The sequence below is a fragment of the Salvelinus namaycush genome, chromosome 6 (genome assembly GCF_016432855.1).
Source record: "Salvelinus namaycush isolate Seneca chromosome 6, SaNama_1.0, whole genome shotgun sequence".
Lineage (NCBI taxonomy): Eukaryota > Metazoa > Chordata > Actinopteri > Salmoniformes > Salmonidae > Salvelinus > Salvelinus namaycush.
Window position 1 is genome coordinate 14,292,856 of NC_052312.1, and position 26,914 is coordinate 14,319,769.

General features: G+C 43.5%; 1 pseudogene; it reads right to left on the reverse strand.

The window, feature by feature from the left end:
* Positions 1-26,914, reverse strand: LOC120049503 (annotated as a pseudogene).

Consider the following 26,914-nt stretch of genomic DNA (forward strand, 5'->3'; position numbering starts at 1 on the left):
TCAGTTCCCAAACAGTATCTTCCCACATGAGGCCACAGCACAGTAGTAAGTCCCAGCATCAGAGAGGCTGGGGTTCCTCTTGGGGAGGTTGTAGACACAACTCTGTGTAGGAGACCCAGCCTCAGAGCTCTTCTCACACTGATCACTCCTGTCTCCATGGGTGTAAATAATTCCTGGATGGGATTCTCCTGAGCCATGTCTGAACCAATAGGCACTGTGTTCTCCTGCACAGGTTTCAGTGTGTATTGTACAGTTCAGCATCTCCTGGCTGGACTGACTCAGACACAGCCTGCTGAACAACATGCCTGGTCCTGGTATCTGCACTGTTCATTGCACATACAAACAGAAAAGTTCTTCATTAAAAAAAATCGAAATATTCATTATAATTTTATCATTAACAAAGATTCTGACAAGGCCACATAAATTAATTTCTGAAATACTTACCCTCATGAATCAGAAATATGCCATTCCCAAAAGTCGTGGTGTCATAATCGCGTTCACCACAGTAATATATCCCCACGTCTGACACCATGGCATCTGAAATGGTCCTCACAAAAAGGTTCCCGCTCCTCTCCGCAGCAAACCGAGGTTATTGAACTCCCAATATAATGTAAATGTGTTGGAGGAAGCTTAAATGGGTTTCCATGGCAGAGCAGAAGTGCGCAATGCCAAGCTTCGTCTGGAGTAGTGTATAGCTCGCTGCCAATGGGCTCTGGAGCAGTGGAAATGTTCTCTGGAGTGATGAATCATTCTTCACCATCTGGCAACCCGAAGGACGCATCTGGGTTTTCATGGTTCGGGCTAGGCCCGTTAGTTTCAGTGAAAGGAAATCTTAACACTACAGCATACAATGAAATGCTAGACGATTCGTTGCTTCCAATTTTGTTGCAACAGTTTGGGGAAGGCCCTTTTCTGTTTCAGCATGACAATGCTTGATTTGTAAATAGGGAGGTCCCGGAACACATAGTATGCGTGAGAAGGGAGGGTTATCAGGGGATCTCTGAGGTACCGAAACACGTTGAGAAAAAAAAAGTGTCAAACAGAGCGTAGCAGCCAAGTAGCCTACTATCTATGGTGGTGAAACGGACAGCACTCTCAAAGGTGCTGATTATTTCAAAACATTTCAGACGTCACTGCAGTATGCACACATACTTGAGTATAACTGCGGGCTTACACAAGTCCAAATTTCTTCGAGCCTAATTTTTACATCTAGACATCAATGTAAAACAACATTTTTAGACAACACTGCAGAACACCCGCCGTATGAATATGCCCACATACTCAGCTGTGGGGCTTGCAAGACCCGAATTTCATATAATTTTCAAGACATCAATGTAGCAGTAGAACAAATATCAAAATATTGGAATATAACTTCAAATAAGAGACATCAGTGTAAGCTACAGCAGAACACACATATAAGAATATATAGGCCTCCTGCCTATGTGATAATGTGAAGCACATATTCAGAATACCTTCACAGTACAGAACATGTCCTATTTCTGTTTTCAAAACCTCTCACAATGACTCTCCCCACGTCAAATCCATTTAACTCCTGAGAGTCCATTTCTTGTTCAAAGCCATGAGCGGACCTGTGGCTGTGACATTTAGCCTCCTTCTAAGACTGTTCTGAAGACAACATCTGAGGCATAGGAAGTTAACCTACTGTACATTCCACCCGCTCTTTTCCTCATCCTTCTCTCTGTTGGTCCTTTATTTTCTGCAGCACTTGCCACCTACAGCTACTGGTACAAGCTCACGGTTGAACAAGCTCCAATGTTAAGAGAGGCCAAAAGAGGCAACTACTCTGCGCCATTAAACAGTTGTGATTTGACTTCTAACTCCTCCTCTCTATCCACACCCTGAACCACTGAGATGTGTGGCCTAACTGAGTTGGAGAGAGATACAGTGGCCCTGCGGTACAACTCACAAACATACACTGCAGAGACTGATTGATTTACATTTCAATACATTTAATATAACTACACAGATTGAAAAGAGCAAGATTTAAACTTGTATTCTAAGATATGGCAAATCAATATTTTCTAAGATATGGCCAACCAATTTTCCTCTTCTTCCATCCTCCTCCACTTTGTCATCTTGTAGCAGCATACACTACATGGGGGTCCAGCTCCTTCTCTCTTCTCTTCATCTTCCTCTTCTTGGAGGTGAAATTCAGAGCGGCATAATTCACTGTATCTGGATCTTGGTTCTGTAGATTTGCCAACATGTTATTTTCACGATTGCTGAATTGCTTATATTTCAGTATTTAATCATGCACTATTTACCTGATCAGTTTACCTGATCATTTTGTGGTTGTCTTTGAGAATCAGGTCCTGAAAATGATATAAAAGAGAGACGAGAGAATGGATCATTCCATTTTAATGTGCACACTTACTCCTCATGGGAAAAAACATCCACATTTGAAGTGTAGTTCACAGGTCCCATGTTATCATGAAGTGGGTTCCTACCTGTGTTGTGTCTGTTTGCGTCTCGTCTGATCTTGAGGACCAGGATGAGGATGACTATAGGTAGAACAGCAGTCACAACACCCAGGATCACAACCAGGGAAAGGAGGTACATGGTTCCATCATTATGCTCTCCTACAATACCAATAGTTCCATTATACTACCACCCATCACAACCAGTGGGAAATGGTTAATTGATCTATCATCCTTTCCTATCAAAAAATTATCATTTAGAATCACAAGTATAAAAACTATACACCATAATCAAACAATTATTAGCTCAGATTAAAGATATGGGTTAAAATTGATGTTTTAAACTATATTGAAAAAACATACGTTACGATGATATGGTCACATGTATCAAATAAAATCTAAGACGGAGATGTTAGTCGTCCATAACGAGAGCAAAACAGAAGGCAAATTCATGTCCTCTTTCGCGCGCTCCAGAAACAGGAAATGGACGGTCACGTCAAACAAAGAGCTTTAATTCCACCTCAGACCAAGATAAACACGAAATTTTTTCTCTCACCGCCTCTTGACAACCAGGGGAAGGTGTATGAAGTGTATGTAGACTCTTACGTATCACGCCCATTTATAGGCATGAAGTTGAACAGAGCATCGATTTCTGACATTCCACTTCCTGGTCAGGAAGTGTGCTGCAGAATGACTTCTGTTTCACTCAGAGAAATAATTCAAACGGTTTTAGAAACTAGAGAGTGTTTTCTATCCAATAGTAATAATAATATGCATATTGTACGAGCAAGAATTGAGTACGAGGCCGTTTGAAATGGGCACGATTTAACTGGCTACTCAATACTGCCCCTTGCAGCCATAACAGGTTAACCTTTCTAGCCCCGGCGTTCCGCTAGCGGAACTCCTCCCACATTCCACTGAAAAGGCAGAGCGCGAAATTCAAAAAATATTTTTGAGAAATATTTAATATTTAACTTTCACACATTAACAAGTCCAATACAGCTAATGAAAGATACACATCTTGTGAATCCAGCCAACATGTCCGATTTTTTAAATGTTTTACAGGGAAAACACAATATATATTTATGTTAGCTCACCAACAAATAGAAAAAAGCACAGACATTTTTCACAGCACAGGTAGCATGCACAAAATCAACCAAACTAACCTAGAACAAACCAAAGAAACCAAGAAACAACTTCATCAGATGACAGTCTTATAACATGTTATACAATAAATCTATGTTTTGTTCAAAAAATGTGCATATTTCAGGTATAAATCATAGTTTACATTGCGGCTACAATCAGAAATTGCACCGAAAGCAGCCAGAATAATTACAGACACCAACGTGACATACCGAAATACTCATCATAAAACATTTCTGAAAAATACATGGTGTATAGCAAATGAAAGACAAAGATCTTGTGAATACAGCCAATATTTCCGATTTTTTAAGTGTTTTACAGCGAAAACACATTATATTAGCTTACTACAATAGCCTACCACACTACCGCATTCATTCATCAAGGCACGTTAGCGATAGCAATAGGCACGTTAGCGTTAGCGAATAAACCAGCAAAAGATATTAAATTTCACTAACCTTCATAAACCTTCATCAGATGACAGTCCTATAACATCAGGTTATACATACACTTATGTTTTGTTCGAAAATGTGCATATTTAGAGCTGAAATCCGTGGTTATACAATGTGCTAACGTAGCATATTTTTCCCAGAATGTGCGGATATTTCTATTAGACTCTCACCTATTCTGACAAAATAGCTATTCATAAACATTACAAAAAAATACATGTTGTATAGGAAACGATAGATCCATTAGTTCTTAATGCAATCGCAGTGTTAGAATTCTAAAAATATCTTCATTACGACATAAGACTTAGTTATGGTAAGGGAATAACCAAAACCTGAGCGCAAAGCTACTAGTACACAGTTCGACAGATATATGAAATAGCATCACAAAATGGTTCCTACCTTTGCTGATCTTCCATCAGAATGTTGTACAAGGGGTCCTTTGTCCAGAACCGTCGTTGTTTGGATTCAGAACGTCCTCTTTCCCTCTTGAATTAGCAAGCACACTGGCCAGGTGGTGCTAACCTCTCCTTCGTGAACAAACGCAAACGACGCAACACGCCTAACGTCCCGAATAAATTTCAATAGTCTAATAAAACTATATTGAAAAAACATACTTTACGATGATATTGTGACATGTATCAAATAAAATCAAAGCCGGAGAGAGTATTCGCCCATAACGACAGCTTTCCAGTAGGCAATAACAGGTCCCAACACGCGCCTTGCAGAGAACAGAAAATGGGGGACACGTTGTTCCAAGATGGTTTATTCAACCTCAGACCGAGATAATCAACTCATTTTTCCTCTCACTTCCTCTTGACATCCAGGGGAAGGTGTATGACGTGCACGTATAGTCATACGTATCATGCCCATTTATAGGCAGCCACTTGAACACAGCATCGATTTCAGACTTTCCACTTCCTGGTCAGAAAGTGTGCTGCCAAATGAGTTGTGTTTTACCCACAGACAAAATTCAAACGGTTTTAGAAACTAGAGAGTGTTTTCTATCCAATAGTAATAATAATATGCATATTGTACGAGCAAGAATTGAGTACGAGGCCGTTTAAATTGGGCACGATTTTCCCCCAAAGTGAAAACAGCACCCCCTGTCCTCATCAGGTTAACAAACATAATCGATAATATTTCAACCGGACCGTAACCTACTCAATAAGAGAGAAAAAGAAAATGGAGCGCTACACTCTCGCGCACAGGAACTAATCTGAGGACACCTGACTAGTTTTGAAAAATCTCGCTAATTTTTCAAAACAAAAGCCTGAAACTTTGTCTAAAGCCTGGTCACAGCCTGAGGAAGCCATTGGAAAAGGAATCTGGTTGATACCCCTTTAAATGGAAGAAAGACGGGCCAGGAAACACAGATAAAAAATAAAAAAAATACTTCCGGGTTAGATTTCCTCAGGTTTTCGCCTGCAGAATCAGTTTTGTTATACTCACAGACAATATTTTGACAGTTTTGGAAACGTTGGAGTGTTTTCTATCCTAATCTGTATATTATATGCATATTCTACGATCTGGCCCTGAGAAATAGTCCGTTTACCTTGAACGTTATTTTAAAAATATAAAAAAATCTGACCTCTAGCGTCAAGAGGTTATTAAGCTTTCATAGTGTCTGAAAGCTTTTTTTTAACTCTGAGAATTAGAACCTAACACATGTCAGAGTTTCTTTTGGAAATGTTGTTCTATTGGACATACCATCATAATAAAGTAAATACAACTTACCGATTTGTCCAAGAAGAAGAAATTTGCACAGTGGTGCGAACATCTTAATAGCTGCCTCTTCAAAACCTGTGTCTTTTGTGGAAAAGTCTACCCCTGTAGAACAAGACTTCTCAAATGAGGCTATTTAGTTTCTGAGATGCATTGTATAGTCTACGGTATGTCATTTAGCATTTCAGCAGAATTTCCTGGTTTCCCCAGTGGTAGGCTAAGTGCTCCTGTGGTGGCTTCACCTAACCCAGATTAAAAGAGACCAGATGGACAGAGCTGAGTGTCCTGTTGGGCTGACACTATTGTGTTTATCTTCTATGATCAATGCTTTCAAATTTAATGCAGCGAAGCTCAGAATGTCACTTTTTTGGATGAAGAATGAAGTCTAGCTAATGCATGATCTTCATTTTCAAAGGACAATCCCCTTTAAGGTATATATAAGGTGGACTACAAGCCAATGCTCCTACCAACCGCAAGAGTTCCTCAGTTCAGTTATATACTTGGTGCAGTCAGAAAAGTTCCCCCTATTGGCCAATGACCACCAATTCCCGCCAAAAGGTACCCATACCAGGGGGTCCTCCCGCCCAATACAATTATTCAATGCAACTGTTCTGGGTGTCATCACTGTGAAAACATATTTTTAATATTTACTAACTGTCATCTAGACCCTTTATTTAAACGTTTTTACTTTAAAATGTACAATAAAGAGTATATTTCACCAACTTAAAATGGTACAATACAGCCTACAACTAAAATATATTATCTCAAATCAAATGTAAGAGTGGAAAATCAGTTGTTGGTGGTAAGAAAAAAGTATCTGTTGTCATTGTATGCAGCTATGACTTTCACACCATGTTCCGCCGCTAATCACAAATTACTTTCATCTAAAGATGGACTCCTTCCTTCACAGTCTGGCAGTGTAGCTCTAAACACAGAATGGCACACACATTTGTATCAGCTCTTGTCCTCTATGGCTTGTGTAAGTTATATAAGTCATTACGATTTATAGTTGAGACTAGGTTTAGGTATAGTAGTGCATAAGTGAACAGAAAGTTCTATGTTTGGAATTGTTTCTAAACCTTTGTCTTCTTTCTTTCAGGTCTGATAATGTAACTTTGCAGTGCACCAATGTCACTGGAGCTCCAGGACACGTTGGCTGGTTCAAGCAAGTCAATGGCTCAGAGCCCCTATTCATCGCGTCTATGTACAGCTCTGAGCAAACTGTCCAGCATCACACAGTTTCAGCTCAGCCATATGGAAATGTTCATCAGTAATATAATAATTTCCCTCAAAATCACAGAGGTGGATGTACTGATTCTGGTCTAAACTTCTGTGGAATGTTCAATAAATACATGATCTTCACCAATGCGACTGTCCTGAAGGTCAAAGGTAATCTTTTCAACAAATTGTCTGCTATGACTCCAAATGCACTAACATGTATCTGATGTATCAGAGATGTTATTGAGAAAATGTTGGAGATGAAATACTATAATATTTACTTTCCTAATCATCCAAAAGGTCACAAAGATTCTGAAAATTACCTGACAGAGCACGGTGAAGAAGGTATGTTTATTATGTTATTTTAAGTGAGAATCTTGTGTAAAAAAGGTCATATGATGTACCATGAAGGTACCACAGACTATAAATAACGTGCAACAGCATCTTATAGTAACCTAGCGAGAGAATCCTGGTCCTTCTCTATATCATAAGAACTACACCACCAGAAATAAACAAAGCTAAGGCCAATGTCAGTAGAATATATGTAGTATGTTACTTGCATTCATCAAACCCATGTGTATCCACCTATTGTACAAGCATTTAAAGTCCTAGTGCAGTCAAAAATGTGATTTCCCTGTCTTTTATACACTTGAAGTCGAAAGTTTACATACACTTAGGTTGGAGTCATTAAAACTCATTTTTCAACCACTCCACAAATTTCTTGTTAACAAACTATAGTTTTGGCAAGTCGGTTAGGACATCTACTTTGTGCATGACACAAGTAATTTTCCAACAATTGTTTACCGACAGATTATTCAATTTATAATTCACTGTATCACAATTCCAGTGAGTCAGAAGTTTACATACACTAAGTTGACTGTGCCTTTAAACAGCTTGGAAAATTCCAGAAAATGATGTCATGGCTTAAGAAGCTTCTGGTTAATTGACATAATTTGAGTCAATTGGAGGTGTACCTGTGGATGTATTTCAAGGTTTACCTTCAAACTCAGTGCCTCTTTGCTTGACATCATGGGAAAATCGAAAGAAATCAGCCAAGACCTCAGAAAAAAAATTGTAGACCTCCACAAGTCTGGTTCATCATTGGGAGCAATTTCCAAATGCCTGAAGGTACCACATTCATCTGAACAAACAATAGTACGCAAGTATAAACACCATGGGACCACGCAGCCGTCATTCCGCTCTATGAAGAAGACGCGTTCTGTCTCCTAGAGTTGAACATACTTTGGTGCGAAAAGTGCAAATAAATCCCAGAACAACAGCAAAGGACCTTGTGAAGATGCTGGAGGAAACCGGTAGAAAACGATCTATATCCACAGTAAAATGAGTCCTATATCGACATAACCTGAAAGGCCGCTCAGCATGGAAGAAGCCACTGCTCCAAAACCACCATAAAAAGCCAGACTACGGTTTGCAACTGCACATAGGGACAAAGATCGTACTTTTTGGAGAAATGTCCTCTGGTCTGATGAAACAAAAATAGAACTGTTTGGCCATAATGACCATTGTTATGTTTGGAGAAAAAAGGGGGAGACTTGCAAGCCAAAGAACACCATCCCAACTGTGAAGTACATGGGTGGCAGCATGTTGTGGGGTGCTTTGCTGCAGGAGGGACTGGTGCACTTCACAAAATAGATGGCATCATGAGGCAGGACAATTATGTGGATATATTGAAGCAACAACTCAACACATCAGTCAGGAAGTTAAAGCTTGGTCGCAAATGGGTCTTCCAAATGGACAATGACCCCAAGCATAATTCCAAAGTTGTGGCAAAATGGCTTAAGGACAACAAAGTCAAGGTATTGGAGTGGCCATCACAAAGCCATGACCTCAATCCCATAGAAAATTTGTGGGCAGAACTGAAGAAGTGTGTGCTAGCAAGGAGGCCTACAAACTTGACTCAGTTACAACAGCTCTGTCAGGAGGAATGGGCCAAAATTCACCCAACTTATTGCGGGAGCTTGTGGAAGGCTACCCGAAATGTTTGACCCAAGTTAAACAATTTAAAGGCAATGCTACCAAATACTAACTGAGTGTATGTAAACTTCTGACCCACTGGGAATGTGATGAAAGAAATAAAAGCTGAAATAAATAATTCTCTCTACTATTATTCTGACATTTCACATTCTTAAAATAAAGTGGTGATCCTAACTGACCTAAGATAGGGAATTTTTACTATGATTAAATGTCAGGAATTGTTTAAAACTGAGTATAAATGTATTTGGCTAAGGTGTACGTAAGCTTAAATCAAATATAAGTGATTTGTTTATTTTTCATGAAAAGTACAGATTGAGCTTCAACATTGTATATAATACACTGTAGTTGGTGGAAACATGGGAAAGTTACTCTGCTTTAAAAGTTGATAAACTTGTTATCCCACTAAGAAGGTAAGTCGCAGAAAATGACCTTTTCACACTTCCTAGACAGATGTTCTTTGTTTACGGCATTGTTCACACCCTCTTAAGCCTTAGCCACACCCATACATGTAAACACATGCGAGTCAGCATGGCATTTTCCTCCAGAAAGTAGTCTCTCTACTTAATCCCAACTATTTTTAGGGAAGTAATGCTTTTGAGGGCTATAGCAATACTTTTGCAATTGTCCATAGCTACATATTTCCAAACATCTGCAGTAGCAAATATGATATATATATATATATATATATATATATATATATATATATATATATATATACTGAACCGCAAAGCTCCCATTCTTTTATAGACAGAACCCTGTGACATGACAGACCAATCAAGACTCATCTCTCTGCCAATCATGACTAGTCAGGAAGGATAATGTATTTCTCTCTGTGTAGCTCAGAGCTCATAACTGAACATCTTTATTCATATTAACAGATCCAATACAAGTTTTTAAATAAGGTTCACATGTTCAAGAAGACAGTTATGCAAAATATATATATATATACAGTGCATTCGGAAAGTACACTGCTCCAAAAAATAAAGGGAACACTTAAACAACACAATGTAACTCCAAGTCAATCACACTTCTGTGAAATCAAACTGTCCACTTAGGAAGCAACACTGATTGACAATAAATTTCACATGCTGTTGTGCAAATGGAATAGACAAAAGGTGGAAATTATAGGCAATTAGCAAGACACCCCCAATAAAGGAGTGGTTCTGCAGGTGGTGACCACAGACCACTTCTCAGTTCCTATGCTTCCTGGCTGATGTTTTGGTCACTTTTGAATGCTGGCGGTGCCTTCACTCTAGTGGTAGCATGAGACGGAGTTTACAACCCACACAAGTGGCTCAGGTAGTGCAGCTCATCCAGGATGGCACATCAATGCGAGCTGTGGCAAGAAGGTTTGCTGTGTCTGTCAGCGTAGTGTCCAGAGCATGGAGGCGCTACCAGGAGACAGGCCAGTACATCAGGAGATGTGGAGGAGGCCGTAGGAGGGCAACAACCCAGCAGCAGGACCGCTACCTCCGCCTTTGTGCAAGGAGGAGCACTGCCAGAGCCCTGCAAAATTACCTCCAGCAGGCCACAAATGTGCATGTGTCAGCATATGGTCTCACAAGGGGTCTGAGGATCTCATCGCGATACTGAGATGAGAGGTGTGGTGAGAACGGAATTCCAGTCCTCCTGTAGTGCAGGGTGCTCGTCTTCAGCAGAGAAAGAGAATGATGCATGTTAAGCCCCTTATTTATGACCCCGTCCCCCCCCCCCCCCCCGCTTCGAGAGAGAGAGAGAGAGAGAGAGAGAGAGAGAGAGAGAAAGAGAGAGAGAGAGAGAGAGACCCCCAGGGATGTTCACCTCAGGAGGTCTCACGCAACACTGAGCTGCTCTTCCACTCTGACTCATATTTTCCTTAAAAGGTGACTAGTTGCTTCTCAGAATAGGGGGCTGTGATCAGTGCAAAGTAAAAACAGGAAATACTAAAAGGACGAATAATATCATGAGAATGCCAATTTTGATTGAACTCTTTATAAATGACTAATACAATACAATCGTCAACTGCTGGGTACTTTGCCCTTTAAGGCCACCTTATTATAAATAACCAAATCACTAATATACACAACAGAGATCTAAGTTAAGAGAGGCCAAAAGAGGCAACTACTCCTCTGCGGCCATTAAACAGTTGTATTTTGACTTCTAACGCTTCCTCTCTAACCACACCCTTACTAGTGAAGTCTTTTGTTTAGACATCTAGCTAGCTAGTTAACCAATGAACCATTATGCCAACTCATAACGTTACTACCCTGCAGGAATCTACAGGTAGCTAAAGCTAACCAACTATTTAGGTTCAATGTTAGTTAGCTAGCTAACATTAGGCTATAACAAGCACTGCAAATGGCTCTGAGACATAAATAATATTACTACACAGATCATACACATAACGTTAGTTAGCGAGCCAGCCAGCTAACGTTAGCGAGCTAGCTAACAGTACGCTTTAACTTGCAATGAAACCGACTTTCTGACAAAATTAGAAACGTATAATATCTGGAAAAATAGCTAGCTAGACTCTCTTACCCGTATGCATAGATGAACGCTTCTCCCTCTCTGTCACAGATGCCATGGTTGCCCTTAGTTTGAAGATGTAATCCAGAGACAGGTGCTTTATACAACAGCCTTCAGTGTAAGTTGACTGAGAACACTTTCAGTGTTCTGAGAACATTTACAGCAATGACCTGGGGAATAGTTACGGGGAGAGGAATGAGCCAATTGGAAACTGGGGATGATTCATTGGCCATTATGGTATGAGGGCCAGATTGGAAATTTAGCCAAGACACCAGGGTTAACACCCCTACTCTTACAATAAGTGCCATGGGATCTTTAGTGACCACAGAGAGTCAGGACACCCGTTTAACATCTCATCCAAAAGACTGCACCCTACACAGGGAAATGTTCCCAATCACTGCCCTGGGGAATTTGAATATTTTATTTTAGACCAGAGGAAAGAGTGCCCCCTACAGGCCCTCCAACACCACTTCTGGCTGCATCTGGTCTCCCATCCAAAGACCAACTAGAGCCAACCCTACTTAACTTCAGAGAAAAGACAGCAGTGGGATGCAGGGTGGTATGCTTCTGGTCCTAAATCATACCGTATTTACAGGATAATTTCTTGGTTCTCTTTGAGAATGTCTTTGAGTCTACTGTATCATCAGTCCTGCTTCGAACAGTGACCTGTGAAGTTATATGAAATTCCTGAATAATCCCTATTGGTGTACCTTGACTCATATGTGTGAAAAGGTCCTCTATAGGTGTCAGCTAATGCCCCTTGTTTGCAGTTTGTACTTCATTGTCTAACTGACATTATAAGTGCATCATCAACAGTGAGACAGTGATGACCTGATATTATTAGTTATTGGCTCTGATCATGAGCTAAAATGGTTAGGGCTATACGACTATGGTTAAGGTTAGGGTTAGGGCTATGCTTCACGTTAGGGATAGGGTTAGGGAGAATATGTTTGGGCTCTGAGGTAGAGGAGGGACCATTGAGCAACACATCACTTCCTGTGGTATGAGTGACAGGAAGGTGCAGCTCAGTGATGAGTGAGACATGCTGAGGTGAACATCACTGGGCTTCTCATAGACTAACACTGGGGGATGACATGGCCCTTATGTCCTATCTCTCTCTCTCACCAGATTTCCAGTCCACCTGCCAACACATCAGTGAGGTTGGTAAAGCATTTGAGTGTACATGTGTGGGTGATTTTAGGGGGATTGGCGATAAGGGGATGTGAGACAGAGACACTGACCAACTGTCATTTTCCATTGCGGTAGACTTAACATGCATCATTCTCTCTCTGCTAAAGACAAAAATACCTGCACCACAGGAAGACTGGCCTTCAGTTCTCAGCTCTCACCACACCTCTCAGTGCATCAAAACCACACACGTTCTTTTCACACCTCTCTTCATCTGTTCATCTGGATGATAAACACTAGAGCAGATCACTGCTGCGCAATTAGATGTTCAAAAAAAAAAAAATACCAACAAGATAAAAGTATTTCCCATACTATAAAGCATTCAAAAAGACTACAAAGTACAGATACCTTGTAACTTGCCAACAACAACAAAAGTATAATTAATTTATACATTTGCCAACTCTTTTCCTTCATGAAAAACAACTTCAGTCAGTATCAATGTTCACAGTGATATTTATTAATGCTTATACACAGTGCTTAAGTTGTAAATCGGGAGGTGCCGGGGCTCTGAAGTACAGGAACGGATAAAAGAAAGGTACCTTTGTAATAAAGCACCTTTATTAAAGCACATGCATATCATCAAATTTGCGCAGTGGCATAGAGCAAGTAGAAGTGCTTACAGAAGTTGCAAACATGGGAAGAATTTAGCCTTTTATTAACACATTCCATGCAATTCTATGTCATTTTATATGACTGGAGAATTTAGCAGAATCTTTTTTAATACCGCACAAGTGATTGAAATGACAGGCTACTTTGACACTGACAAACTGAGATCAATAATAACGACCTCGTCTTGAATCCATCAATAGCCTAGACCTAGGTGTGTGGAGACACGTATTGTATAATATGAGGAGGAAATTATAGTCTTAGAAAAGCTTTCCACTCTCACTGACTCACCCAATGATGCGCAGCTCACTGCTGGCAATAGCCTATACTCTCGTGCCAAAAGCATATTTCTCTTGTTCGCTCGATAGGCCAATTTGGAAGTTGATCAAATGTTTTGGTAGCCTACAGTCAGATTAGAGTTTGCTCTTTTAAGCAGGAGCCATTTGCTTTCCAACCTGTGTTTTCCGGTAATTGTATTAAAAATATTGCAAAAGGCTTGTGCTGGCTGCATGCTGTTAATTGACTGATTTGCAGCGCCATCCCGGGCTATATGCGTTGTGATTGGGCTACATAAACACAATCCACAGCTAGGCCATTCAAAAAAAAAAAGAAGTCCTCTGTGGCTACATTATAGGCTGACCCCAGGAGTAGTATTCTGAATTATTTGATTTCTTTCTGAACAGACAGCAGTAATTATATAACATTGGCAAATTTATTACAGTGAATCAGAGGTGCTGCAGCTCTTTCAGCACTCTTACCGCGGCTATGATTCTATAAGGAAATAAACGATGAAGTGCAATGCTGGAGACATGAGAGTTGCAGGCTCATGTCTATCCGAGCAGAGAGAGGGAGAGAGACCACAGAAAGTGAATCTCATTCTAGTTCTGAGAGAGATACAGCCGCGCTTCTCTCTCTCACCACAACAACGGTCATGTGTTGGTCTCAAACATAGGCTATAATGCGGTAACCATAAACTCGGGCCGACCTAACACTAATTCATTGTTAGAATAAATTCTTAGAATATCAGGCGCGGGCTGAAAATCTACGTTTTCACATAAACCTATTTTTAGAGGACAGGAGAATTAATGAGACGACGACAACATAAAATGTTTCTCATGTAGAGGGACCAGACGCAGCCAAATAGGTTCTGGAGTGAAATGGTCCACAACTGAGAGGTGTTTAATTTGAGCCGGATCCTGCCGCAAAAGGATCCGGTTCGAATTAAACATTGCTTATTCAATAGGTGCATACATATGCAGTGGCGTCAGTTCAGCTAAACTTAGGGTATGAAAAGTGGGGTGGGGGGGATTTTTTTTCTACACCATTTATAAACTTTATTATACTATTTGGAGAACAGCAAAAACAAAAACAAATGACCCCAGGAATTAATTATCACTGCAAATGATCAATGATAAATTGATGTTTACTGATCATGAAAAGCATACAGTTACTTGCTGTATAACTCTGATGATAGAGCTAAATGTGCACAATTGTTTTGCGTAGAATAATAAACATTTGTAGGTCTGACTATGCTCTTCAAGAGGTGATGATATTACAACCAAATAATTAGCATTTATATAAGAATTCCTTGAAAACAGCATGCAGTTGTCATTGGTTTTAGTGGAGCTGTGGGCCTCCTTGCCACCCAGCAGGTAAATCGAACACTGTACACCTTATTATGATCTTTTATTGAAAGCGACCTGTACAATGTCAAACATACTCAATCTCATCATACATTGACTTATTTACTTGTGGATCGGCGCATAAAGTGCAATGTGAAATAGATGCATAATGCACGCTATCAACTCACAACAAGGCCGACATCCATAGTTTGGGGAAGATATATTTTCACCATAAAATTTCACTTTTATAATAAAGGATTTCATGCATCTAGAATCACATTTCTCAATCCCTCTTACAAAGCAGACAGTTCTGAACAATGCAAGCCTGAGGGCCTAGGCCTAATCAGAAACGTTTCTTCTCCATTCAATGCACAGGAAAAGTGTGGGCTTATATACAGTAAACATATTTCATGCAATTCTACGACATTTTGTATGACTGGAGACATAAGCTACATCTTTTTTAATACAAAACAAATTAGTAGCCTACTCTGCTGACACCGACAACTACTTTTCGCTCAATTGGTAGAGACAGATTACTCTTTTTAATGTGTTCTCTTTCTGAAATATTTATTTCTTACGATTGTATTTTGAAATAATGCGATAGGCCTAGGCTTATTTAACAGCTTTTCACTGACTACCACGACTCAGCAATAAGCAATTCGGTAGGCTGTTTGTCTTGCCACATGCACTGCTCAAATTGCACGCTTAAAACAATCCACAGACCATTTTTTAAATAAGATGATACTCTGTGGCCAAATCATGCTCTCTGGTGTTGTATTTTGAATGATTTTATTTATTTCTGTGTAAGCACGAGTATTTATATAGATAATTAGCTAAATGCGACATCAAAATCAAAGCAATCGGCGCACTTCCTAAAAGGCTGACCAGCAAATCAAACTGTTTGGCACTGTCTCTGTTTTCTTAAAGTGAGAGAAAGGTGCACAGGCTGGCAGATTCTCCCCTAGCGATGCTCCGATGCTCCGGATGGTCCTAAAACCAGCCAGACAATATGCTAAACATCTGTGTTGTATTTGAATCAGGATTAGAATGATTTTAGTCTACTTTTTTGTAGCCTACTTTACATGTTTAACTGCGATACCCTGCCATACCCAACAGACAGCCGTGTACGTTGGGATTTGGTGAAGCAAGTAACTACATATACTCTACTGACATTGGCCTTAGCTTTATCTATTTCCTGGTGGTGTAGATGATGATGAAGATGGTCAGACAGCAGAGGAGAACTCCTGTTCTTATGATGGAGAGAAGGACCAGGATTCTCATCTGTAGATCAGCAACTGAAATAGCAAGTATTCTCTGGCTAGGTCACTATACGATGCTGTTGCACTTTATTTCTATTCTGTGGTACTTTCATGGTACATCATATTAATTCATTTACGAAAGATTGTCACTTAAAATAGCAGAAAAAAACATACCTTCTTCACAGTGCTCTCTAAGGTCCTTTTCAGAATCTTTGTGACCTTTTGGACGATTAGGAGAGACAAATATTCCCGCTGTTATTCCCACCGTAGTACAATAGATAGTATTATTTTTCCAACATTTTCTCAATAATATCTCTGAAAGCTCAAATACATGTTAGTGCAATTTGGCGTCATAGCAGAAAAGTTGTTGAAAAGATTACCTTGGACCTTCAGGACAGTCGCATTGGTGAAGATGATGAATTTATCAAACATTCCACAGCAGTACAGACCAGAATCAGCTACATCCACCTCTGTGATTTTGAGGAAGATTATTCTATGTCTGATGAACATTTCCATCTGGCTGGGCGGAAAACCATTGTGATGCGTGACATACGGCTCAGAGCTGTACATAGACGCGATGCATAGGGGCTCTGAGCCGTTGACTTGCTTGAACCAGCCAACGTGTCCTGGACCTCCAGTGACATTAGTGCACTGCAACGTGACATTATCTCCCGGATGGGCTACTACTGAGGGCAGAGGAGAGGCAGACACAACAGGGGTCAGACCTGAAAGAGAGAAGACAAAGGTTAAGAAACAATTCCAAACATAGAACTTCCTGTTCCCTCATGCACTACTATACCTAAACCTAGTCTCAACTATGAATCACAAACTTGTAATGACTTAGATAACTTACACAAGCCATAGATGACAAGAGCTGATAAACATCTGCTTGCCATTCTGTGTTTAGATCTACACTGCCAGTCCATGAAGGAAGGACTACATCTTTAGATGAAAGTCATTTGTAATTAGGGGTGGGACATGGTGTGAGAGCCATAGCTGCATACAATGGCCAGAGATAATTTTTTTCATACCACTCCACTGATTTTCCACTTAAACATTTGGTTTGAGAGAGAGAATGATAAGATATTAGTTATAGACTTTAGTATATCATCAGAGGTTAAAAGGTGCGGTTGGTAATTTATCAATTCAGATTAAAAACAGGAAGGAAAAAAATGAAATGAAGTACATTATACAAGCCATCTTATTAATGCAGTATATTTTCATATTTTACGGACACATCGTCGAACATTACTGTGAAACATAAATAACAGTCAATTAATTAGTATCTATTAATATGCATGTCAGATGCAAATACAAGTATTTCTATACCTCTAGGTCCTTTGTTACTTTCCTTGCATATTCCCCATGACAGTAGAATGATCACAATCACAACCAGTGGCCCAGCCAGAGACCAGACTTGAACCCGATCGAACATCTCTAGAGAGACCTGTAAATAGCTGTGCACGACGCTCCCCATCCAACAGAGCTTGAGAGGATCTGCAGAGAAGAATGGGAGAAACTTGCCAAATACAGGTCTGCCAAGCTTGCAGCGTCATACCCAAGAAGACTTGAGGCTGTAATCGCTGCCAATGGTGCTTCAACAAAGTACTGAGTAAAGAGTCTGAATACTTATGTAAATAAAATAAAAACAATAAAAAAATTGCAACAATTTCTAAAATCGTGTTTCATTATGGGGTAGTGTGTAGATTGATGAGGAAAAAAACTAATTTAACCAATTTCAGAATACGGCTGTAAAGTAACAATTGTGGAAAAAGCAAACTTTCCAAATGTACTGTCTTCACCTGAAGAAAACAAAAAACACACCCATTGAGCCTATGAACGCAGAGCCCACCCACAGAAGCCCAGCCTTCCTGGCTATAACACCAGGGCTCACTTTAATTTCTTCAATTCAGTACCACTCTTGAGCAAGCTCAAACACCCTGATGGCACAGGGTCAAAATATGTTATACCTCATTCTCTCCTTCAGAGAACAGCTATTATATTCACAACAGTACGTTCCTTTTCAGTCAGTCACTTGGTAAAACATACTATGGGGACACACAATCCCGGCCCAAGCCGGCTCAGACAGTTCCAAACTCAGAGGCACACAGCAGCCCAAGCACACAGAGGTCCCACAGACTTCAAAAGTGTGCTTAAAATACTTACCCAAGAAGCCTGAACTGTCAAAGCCACATACAGGGAACCAGTACCTGCTGCAACTTTGCTGTGGGCACTGAAACGCTGCAGCCCAAGTCCATAGACACCACAATTACAAGAAACTGGCCACACAGAGCACAATACTTACCTTGCGAGCCTGAAAAATTTGAACTTGTAAAAGGAACCGCAAATCGACAACAACAGAACAGCTTCTGTAACTAGGCAAAGCGCACATGAACGCTGCATAGACTCAAACAGAGTCGACGAACCACGGCACCCTGAGGCTCAAATTCATAGGAAAACCGTCGGTACCCTAGAATCTGTGTACTCGCATGCTGCCATGGCAGCCCAAGGCTCAAACCCACAGGGAACTGTGGTAATACGGACATAATGCTGACTAATTTCAGCCATGACTATTTCCATAGACCCTACCGGTTTCAAAAAGACTCCCATGAGTTTGGAATGCCTGAACTCACACAAGGAACTGCAAGTCCAAAAAAACAGGCCACTTACTGTGACTTGATAATGCGCATACGCACGCCGTCTCATCGACAAACCATGTTAGCCCAAGGCTCAAACCCACAGGGAAACTGTGGTAATCCGGATAAATGTGCAATCTGTGCACTGCCGGACACCAAGGCAGCCCAAGGCTCAATCCCACAGGGGAACTGTGGTAACCCAGATAAATGTGCAACTGGCGCACTGCCTAACACCCGCTCCTGGACTCAGCCATAAGAACTCTATGAGCCAGACTGGGAGCAATTACATCCAAGTGAAAAAACTCACAAAGTCATATGGGGAAACTCAACTAGCTTTAGCACAGATATCACCAATTGTCATGCCCCTGAACAATGCCCAAGAAGCCGCCACACCCCTAGTTGAGTAAGCATGCACACCGCTATACAAACGTTGCCCTTTGCTGTCATATCCAAAGAGAAAGATGAATCCAAAGAGAAAGATCCAAAGAGGATCCAAAGAGAAAGATGCTGCTTCCACATTCCAAAGAGAAATATGCTGCTTAGAAAGTGCTTTACCCCAAGATGAATTAGCAAAACAAAGCTGGTCACAAATGCGGATATCCTTGGGCCGATATATATATGCGCACAGAGCACGCAATGGTCTTAGGCCATTCAAACTTTGTTGCTCACTAGAAGCAAATGGAGGAGATGAAAAGGGGAACAGTTCGAAAGCTAGAGACCTGTAAGATATAGGCATAACCTTACAAGCAAAAGCTGCATTAGGACGTAACATCACCTTGGAGTTGCCAGTTGCAAACTCCAAACAGGGAGAGTGTACTGAAATCGCTTGGAGATTGGCACAACAGCCATGAGCAATCTTATGGGAAAGGACCTCCAGGTCAAGAGACTCCAATTTTTCAAAATTAGAATCACACAGAGGGGCTAGGACCAAAGCCAGATCACAGGTCAGTGCCATAGGCTTAGATACTGGTCTGAGCCGACGCCCGCCTTTCAGGAGCTGCAGCACCAGAGGCTGAGACCCGGTATAGAGCCATCAATCCCTTCATGATCATGACACACCAAAATGGCTGCCACATAAACTTTCAATGTAAAAAAATAATTTTAAAAAGCTCTAGCAAAAACGTCATAATGTCCACCAAAGAGCTCTGAAAAGCATAAACTCCTTTAATCTGACACCAACTGTCACGTTCCTGACCTGTTTTCTGTTAGTTTTTGTATGTGTTAGTTGGTCAGGACGTGAGTTTGGGTGGGCAGTCTATGTTTTCTGTTTCTATGTTGGTTTAAAGGGTGACCTAATATGGCTCTCAATTAGAGGCAGGTGGTTTTCATTTCCTCTGATTGAGAGTCATGTTAAGGTAGGTGTTTTCACACTGTTTGTTGTGGGTGGTTGTCTCCTGTGTCTGTGTCTATGTACGTTGCGCCACACGGGACTGTTTTCGGTTTGTTTGTTCGTTTGTTCGGTTTATGTAGTCTGTTCCTGTTTCATGCGTTCTTCGTGTCATGTAAGTTCTTATGTTCAGGTGCGTCTACGTCGTTTGTTGTTTTGTAGTTTGTTTAAGTGTTTTCGTGTTTTTTCGTCTTGAATTTAATAAATCATGTCATCTCAAGAAGCTGCATTTTGGTTCAATCCTTGCTCCTCCTCTTCGGATGAAGAGGAGGAGGAAAACCGTTACAGAACCACCCACCGATCCAGAACCAAGCAGCGTGAGTTCGAGCAGTGGACATGGGAGGACGTGTTAAATGGAAAAGGACACTGGGCGCATATTGGGGAATATCGCCGCGCTCGTGAGGAGATGGAGGCAGCGAGAGCCCAAGAGCGGTGGTATGAGGAGGCAGCAAAGAGACGTGGCTGGAAGCCGGAGAATCAAGCTCAAGACCGGAGATATGAAGGTACGCGGCTAGCAGGGAAGCCCGAGAAGAAACCCCAAAAATTTCTTGGGGGGGGGCTAAGAGGTAGTGGGCCAAGGGCAGGTAGGAGACCTGCGCCCACTTCTCAGGCTAACCGTGGAGAGCGGGAGTACGGGCAGACACCGTGTTACGCAGTAGAGCGCACGGTGTCTCCTGTACGTGTGCATAGCCCGGTGCGGGTTATTCCACCTCCCCGCACTGGTAGGGCTAGATTGGGCATTGAGCCAGGTGCCATGATGCCGGCTCAACGCGTCTGGTCTCCAGTGCGTCTTCTCGGGCCGGCATACATGGCACCAGCCTTACGCATGGTGTCCCCGGTTCGCCTACATAGCCCGGTGCGGGTTATTCCACCTCCCCGCACTGGTCGGGCGACGGGGAGCATTCAACCAGGCAAGGTTGGGCAGGCTCAATGCTCAAGGGAGCCAGTACGCTTGCACGGTCCGGTATTTCCGGCGCTACCTCCCCGCCCCAGCCCAGTACCACCAGTGCCTACTCCACGCACCAGGCTTCCAGTGCGTTTCCAGAGCCCTGTTCCTCCTCCACGCACTCTCCCTATGGTGCGTGTCTCCAGCCCAGTGCCTCCAGTTCCGGCACCACGCACTAAGCCTCCTGTGCGTCTCCAGAGCCCTGTACGCACTGTTCCTTCTCCCCGTACTCGTCCTGATGTGCGTGCACTCAGCCCGGTGCCACCAGTGCCGGTACCACGCACCAGGCCTATAGTGCGCTTCGAGAGGTCAGTGTGCCCTGTCCCTGCTCCCCGCACTAGGCTTGAAGTGCGTGTCTCCAGTCCGGTGCCTCCAGTTCCGGCACCACGCACCAGGCCTACAGTGCGTCTCAGCCGGCCAGAGTCTGCCGTCTGCCCAACGGCGCCTGAACTGTCCGTCTGCCAAGCGCCGCATGAACTGCCCGTCTGTATTGAGCCTTCAAAGCCGCCCGTCTGCCATGAGCCTGCAAAGCCGCCCGTCTGCTATGAGCCTACAGAGCCTTCCGCCAGACTGGAGCCGCTAGAGCCTTCCGCCAGACAGGAGCCGCTAGAGCCTTCCGCCAGACAGGAGCAGCCAAAGCCTTCCGCCAGACAGGATCAGTCTGAGCCATCCGTCTCCGTAGAGCCATCTGAGCCATCCGTCTCCTCAGCGCCGTCTGAGCCATCCGTCTCCTCAGCGCCATCTGAGCCATCCGTCTCCCCAGCACCGTCTGAGCCATCGGTCTCCTCAGCGCCGTCTGAGCCATCCGTCTCCTCAGCGCCATCTGAGCCATCCGTCTCCCCAGCGCCGTCTGAGCCATCCGTCTCCCCAGCGCCGTCTGAGCCATCCGTCTCCCCAGCGCCGTCTGAGCCATCCGTCTGTCCCGAGCCATTAGAGCCGCCCGTCTGTCCCGAGCCGTCAGAGCCGTTAGTCAGTCAGGAGCCGCTAGAGCCATTCGTCAGTCAGGATCTGCCAGAGCTGCCAACCAGACAGGATCTGCCAGAGCCGCCAACCAGACAGGATCTGCCAGAGCCGCCAACCAGACAGGATCTGCCAGAGCCGCCAACCAGACAGGATCTGCCAGAGTCGCCAACCAGACAGGATCTGCCAGAGCCGCCAACCAGACAGGATCTGCCAGAGCCGTCAGTGAGCCATGAGCGTCCAGAGCCGTCAGCCAGCCATGAGCGTCCAGAGCCGTCAGCCAGCCATGAGCGTCCAGAGCCGTCAGCCAGCCATGAGCGTCCAGAGCCGTCAGCCAGCCATGAGCGTCCAGAGCCGTCAGCCAGCCATGAGCGTCCAGAGCCGTCAGCCAGCCATGAGCGTCCAGAGCCGTCAGCCAGCCATGAGCGTCCAGAGCCGTCAGCCAGTCATGAGCTGCCCCTCAGCCCAGAGCGGCTATTTATCCAGAACTGCCCCTCAGTCCAGAGCTGTCTCTCTGTCCGGAGCTGTCCTTCAGTCCGGAGTTGCCCCTCTATCCTGAGCTACCTCTCTATCCTGAGCTACCTCTCTATCCTGAGCTATCCCTCTGTCCTGAGCTACCTCTCTGTCCTGAGCTACCTCGTCCCGGAGCTGTCCTTTATCTTGGTGTTGCCCCTTAACCTAAGTGGGTGTATAATGAGGGTGGTCATTCTAAGGGGGAGACGTAAGCTGGGATTGACTATGGTGGGGTGGGGACCTCGCCCAGAGCCTGAGCCACCACCGTGGTCAGATGCCCACCCAGACCCTCCCCTAAACTTTGTGCTGGTGCGCCCGGAGTTCGCACCTTAAGGGGGGGGTTATGTCACGTTCCTGACCTGTTTTCTGTTAGTTTTTGTATGTGTTAGTTGGTCAGGACGTGAGTTTGGGTGGGCAGTCTATGTTTTCTGTTTCTATGTTGGTTTAAAGGGTGACCTAATATGGCTCTCAATTAGAGGCAGGTGGTTTTCATTTCCTCTGATTGAGAGTCATATTAAGGTAGGTGTTTTCACACTGTTTGTTGTGGGTGGTTGTCTCCTGTGTCTGTGTCTATGTACGTTGCGCCACACGGGACTGTTTTCGGTTTGTTTGTTCGTTTGTTCGGTTTATGTAGTCTGTTCCTGTTTCATGCGTTCTTCGTGTCATGTAAGTTCTTATGTTCAGGTGCGTCTACGTCGTTTGTTGTTTTGTAGTTTGTTTAAGTGTTTTCGTGTTTTTTCGTCTTGAATTTAATAAATCATGTTATCTCAAGAAGCTGCATTTTGGTTCAATCCTTGCCGTTACACCAACCCTCAAACATGTGCCATGTATACGTTTACGACCCCCTCACAGAGGGCGCTCGCGCCAACTGTAGAGTCATAATCAAGTTTGGGGTTAAACCCCTAACCATCAATTTCAGCCAAACCCACAGATTCTATATCTGCGGTCGTGGGTGCCAAACCCTCCTGTGCGCCTGGGACAACAGATCCCGACAACATGGAACTCTCCACGGGTCCCCGCCTTACAGACGGATGATCTCCAGGAACCAGGGTTTTCTGGGCCAACGGGGAGCCCCCAGAAATCAACAACAGACCCTCCTGATGTACCCTTTCCAAAGTGGCCTGAATCAGGTTCACCGGAGGAAAAGCATTAAGCCGAGCCCGGGGCCACTGATTCGCCAAAGCCTCCGTTCCCTACGGAGTGTCCAGATCCCTCATTGAGAAGAAAGTTGATCCGCATCCACACAAGAGATCCAGAAAGGTATGTCACCCTGAGTGACAGGAAATGCATACTGCTCCCTATGAGCAGATCCCTGGTCAGGTTCAGGAGAGAGAGAGAGACCACATCTCCCCCTGCTTGTTTTGTACGCCACCCCGGTCCTGTTGTCGGACCTTACGAACACACGCTGGCCCTCCAATATCAGAAGAAAATGCCTCAGTGCCAGAAAGTAGCTCAAGGAAATTGAAATGCAGCGCACTTAGAGCTGTCGACCAAACCCCTTTTACGAGTAGCCCACACACAGCGCTCCCCATCCCAGTGAGGATGAGTCTGTTGTGATCACCCTTCGGGACATTACCCGACCCATGGAAACTCCCTTCAACAATAGTTGCAGGCTTCTCCAAGGAGTGAACGGCCTCAGGTACGACGGGGATATCTTGAGCAACCGATGGCAATTTCGGCGATGTGTCCAGATGCGTAGCTATCATCCAGCACTGGAACAGACGCATCAACAGAAGCTCCAGAGGCACAACAGCTATCATAGAGACCATCAGACCCAGTAGCCGCACGCACAAGCGAAAAAGGTACAGAGTGCCCCAGCTGAAACCGTGCCAGACAGAGCCAGAATGTAACCCTCCTCTTTAAGGACAAAAATGTTTCCTGTGATTCACCAAGAACCCCAGAGACTAAATGTCAGAAAACAGTGTGGCAGCGTGAAACTTCACCTGATCCCTCAACTCCACTACGACCAGCCAATCGTTCAGACAGGCCAACATTCTGATCCCCTGACACCGAAACTGTGCCAAAGCGGCCTCTGCCACCAAAGCAAAGGTGCGGGCGACAGAGAGAGCTTGAAGGCAGGACCAGGAACACGTAAGCCACACCTTTGAAATGAAACCTCAGAAACCTTCTGTGGGGAGGATGTATAGCCACACAAAAATACGCATCCTCTGATCGATGGATATGAACCAATCGCTGGGACGTACCAACTGTATTAGACACCAAAGCGTGAGTATTTGAACCTGCATACCTTTAGGTGTTTGTCCAAACCACAACTCTAGGATGAGACGCAGCATTCCATTGCTCTTAGGAACTAAGAAATACCAGCTGTACCAACCGCTCTTTACTTCAACACGGGAATCCCCCGAATAGCCCGCTTTCAAAGAAGAGAGGAAATCTCCTCTCTTAAAACAGGCTCTAGGACACACTCGCAGTGACACCTTGCATGCGGCCAACCTCCCTTACATTGTTATCTACACTCATTACTGCAAGTCACTCTGGATAGAAGCGTGCACCAAATGACTAAAATGCAAATGCACAAGATCACCATTGAGAGCTAAAAGAGTTGGACGGGCATTCACATGCATTTTCCCAGCTGGAAAGTTGTATTACACAAGTTCTCACCATTAACGCAGCAAGAAAGTACAGCTACTTCCTGCTTTTGCTTGTCCTCAGAATGGGACTGCATGGACTCCATAGCTGAGCCAAACACTAGTTTGGCGAAATTGTCTCGCTCAAGACACATTCTCTCCGCTCCGGTAGGCTATTTGTGACCAAGTCAACCAGAGATGACACTGGTCCACCGGAACCAGCCGTGCTCTATTTGGGAGCGACGACTAGGATTAGCCTCCGAGACCAGGCATGCAAGCTAGCTACGGCCCTATAAAACAGTTCCACATTCATGCAACTTGGCTGAATGTGAGATATTCCAGGTCAAAAACCGGAAAAAGAGTCAAGCGATGCTTTACCGCAGTCATCACAGGTGCAAAAATTTTCTCCAACCTGGACACCCCGTTGCAAAGGAGAGGAGAGCCATACTGCCGAAACAGCGCCGGTCGATGGCCATTGCCTGGCTGGGGTGCCGATCGGGGAATTGAACCCCAGTCCTCTGCATTACAGGCGGGGACCACAAACCCTCCTCTCCCTGTCTTCGGCAGCCCTGAGGCCACTGTAACACAGTTACAGGCAAACAGGACATCACTTGTGAGTATCTTCCATTTTCAATGTGAAATCACATCCCCTCGGGCACGGTCGGAGTTTCAAACCCGTCTGGTTAGCCTTTTTGAACTTGCTCGTACCACTGGCCATCTTACTCAAGCTGAGAAGAAGTGGTAGGCTTTTAGAAAATACCAATCCTACCCAAGCAAGGAAGCATAAGCTCAACAAGCAGAGTAAAAAGTAGTTTGCTTTTAGCAAACACAAAAACTGATACTAAAACCCAAACTCGCAACAAGGGGTAATAGAATTCTCTCCCCACTAACAGATATCTAAGTTAGAGATGAATTTAGTAGTCTTCATGTGCTTGAAATGTTTGTAAATTTGAATGACATGAAGAATTTAGGAAATGAATGTGAGCCCTGTTGTCATAGCCAGGAAGGCGGGCCTTCTGAGGGTGGGCTTTGCATTCATTGGCCCAATGGGGGTTTTAAGTTTTCTTCAGGTGAATATGATTGGTAATTAACGCAACATAGTGTGTTATACAGAGTGACCGACTGAAAGGGAAGTGTCCCTGTTCTTCTCTGCAGCAAACCAAGGATTGTTGTCAAACTCCCCATAGAATTCTGGACTTCCAGAGTGAGCATAAACAGTTACACTGGAGCTTGTCCCATTGTCAGTTTGAACCCGTTGTAGTAGTTTCCATCTACCCCTGACATGAGGCATTGCAAATGTTCTGTATCTCCTTGGGTGAATGTATTCAGGACATCAGACTGAATGATCGTAGAAAGACAACAGCCTTAAAAAAAAATACAAACAAATGTAAAATACTTGAATATCTTTAAATGTTTTTGTTTCATCTCATCTCTATACCTTTTCCAGGCAAAGTTCTGTCAGCAATTTTACAGTTGGTTTTTATACTTATGTATTCCTGAAACCTACCTACACACAAAAAAAAAATATGTCATTGTATAATTACATCTTTGATGATAAGATCTCCTCATGCGTAGACTAGTCGTCCTGTGTGTCAGATGAGAGTGAGAGAGTCAGGAGGTTATGGGCGTCTTGAATACAGAACTGGAGTGAGGGTCCACAGACCTGACTGGCTGCTGAGACATCATTAAACAGATGGAACAGCACAGCCATACCGTCCCCTCTGACCTTTTTCTGTCCTCAT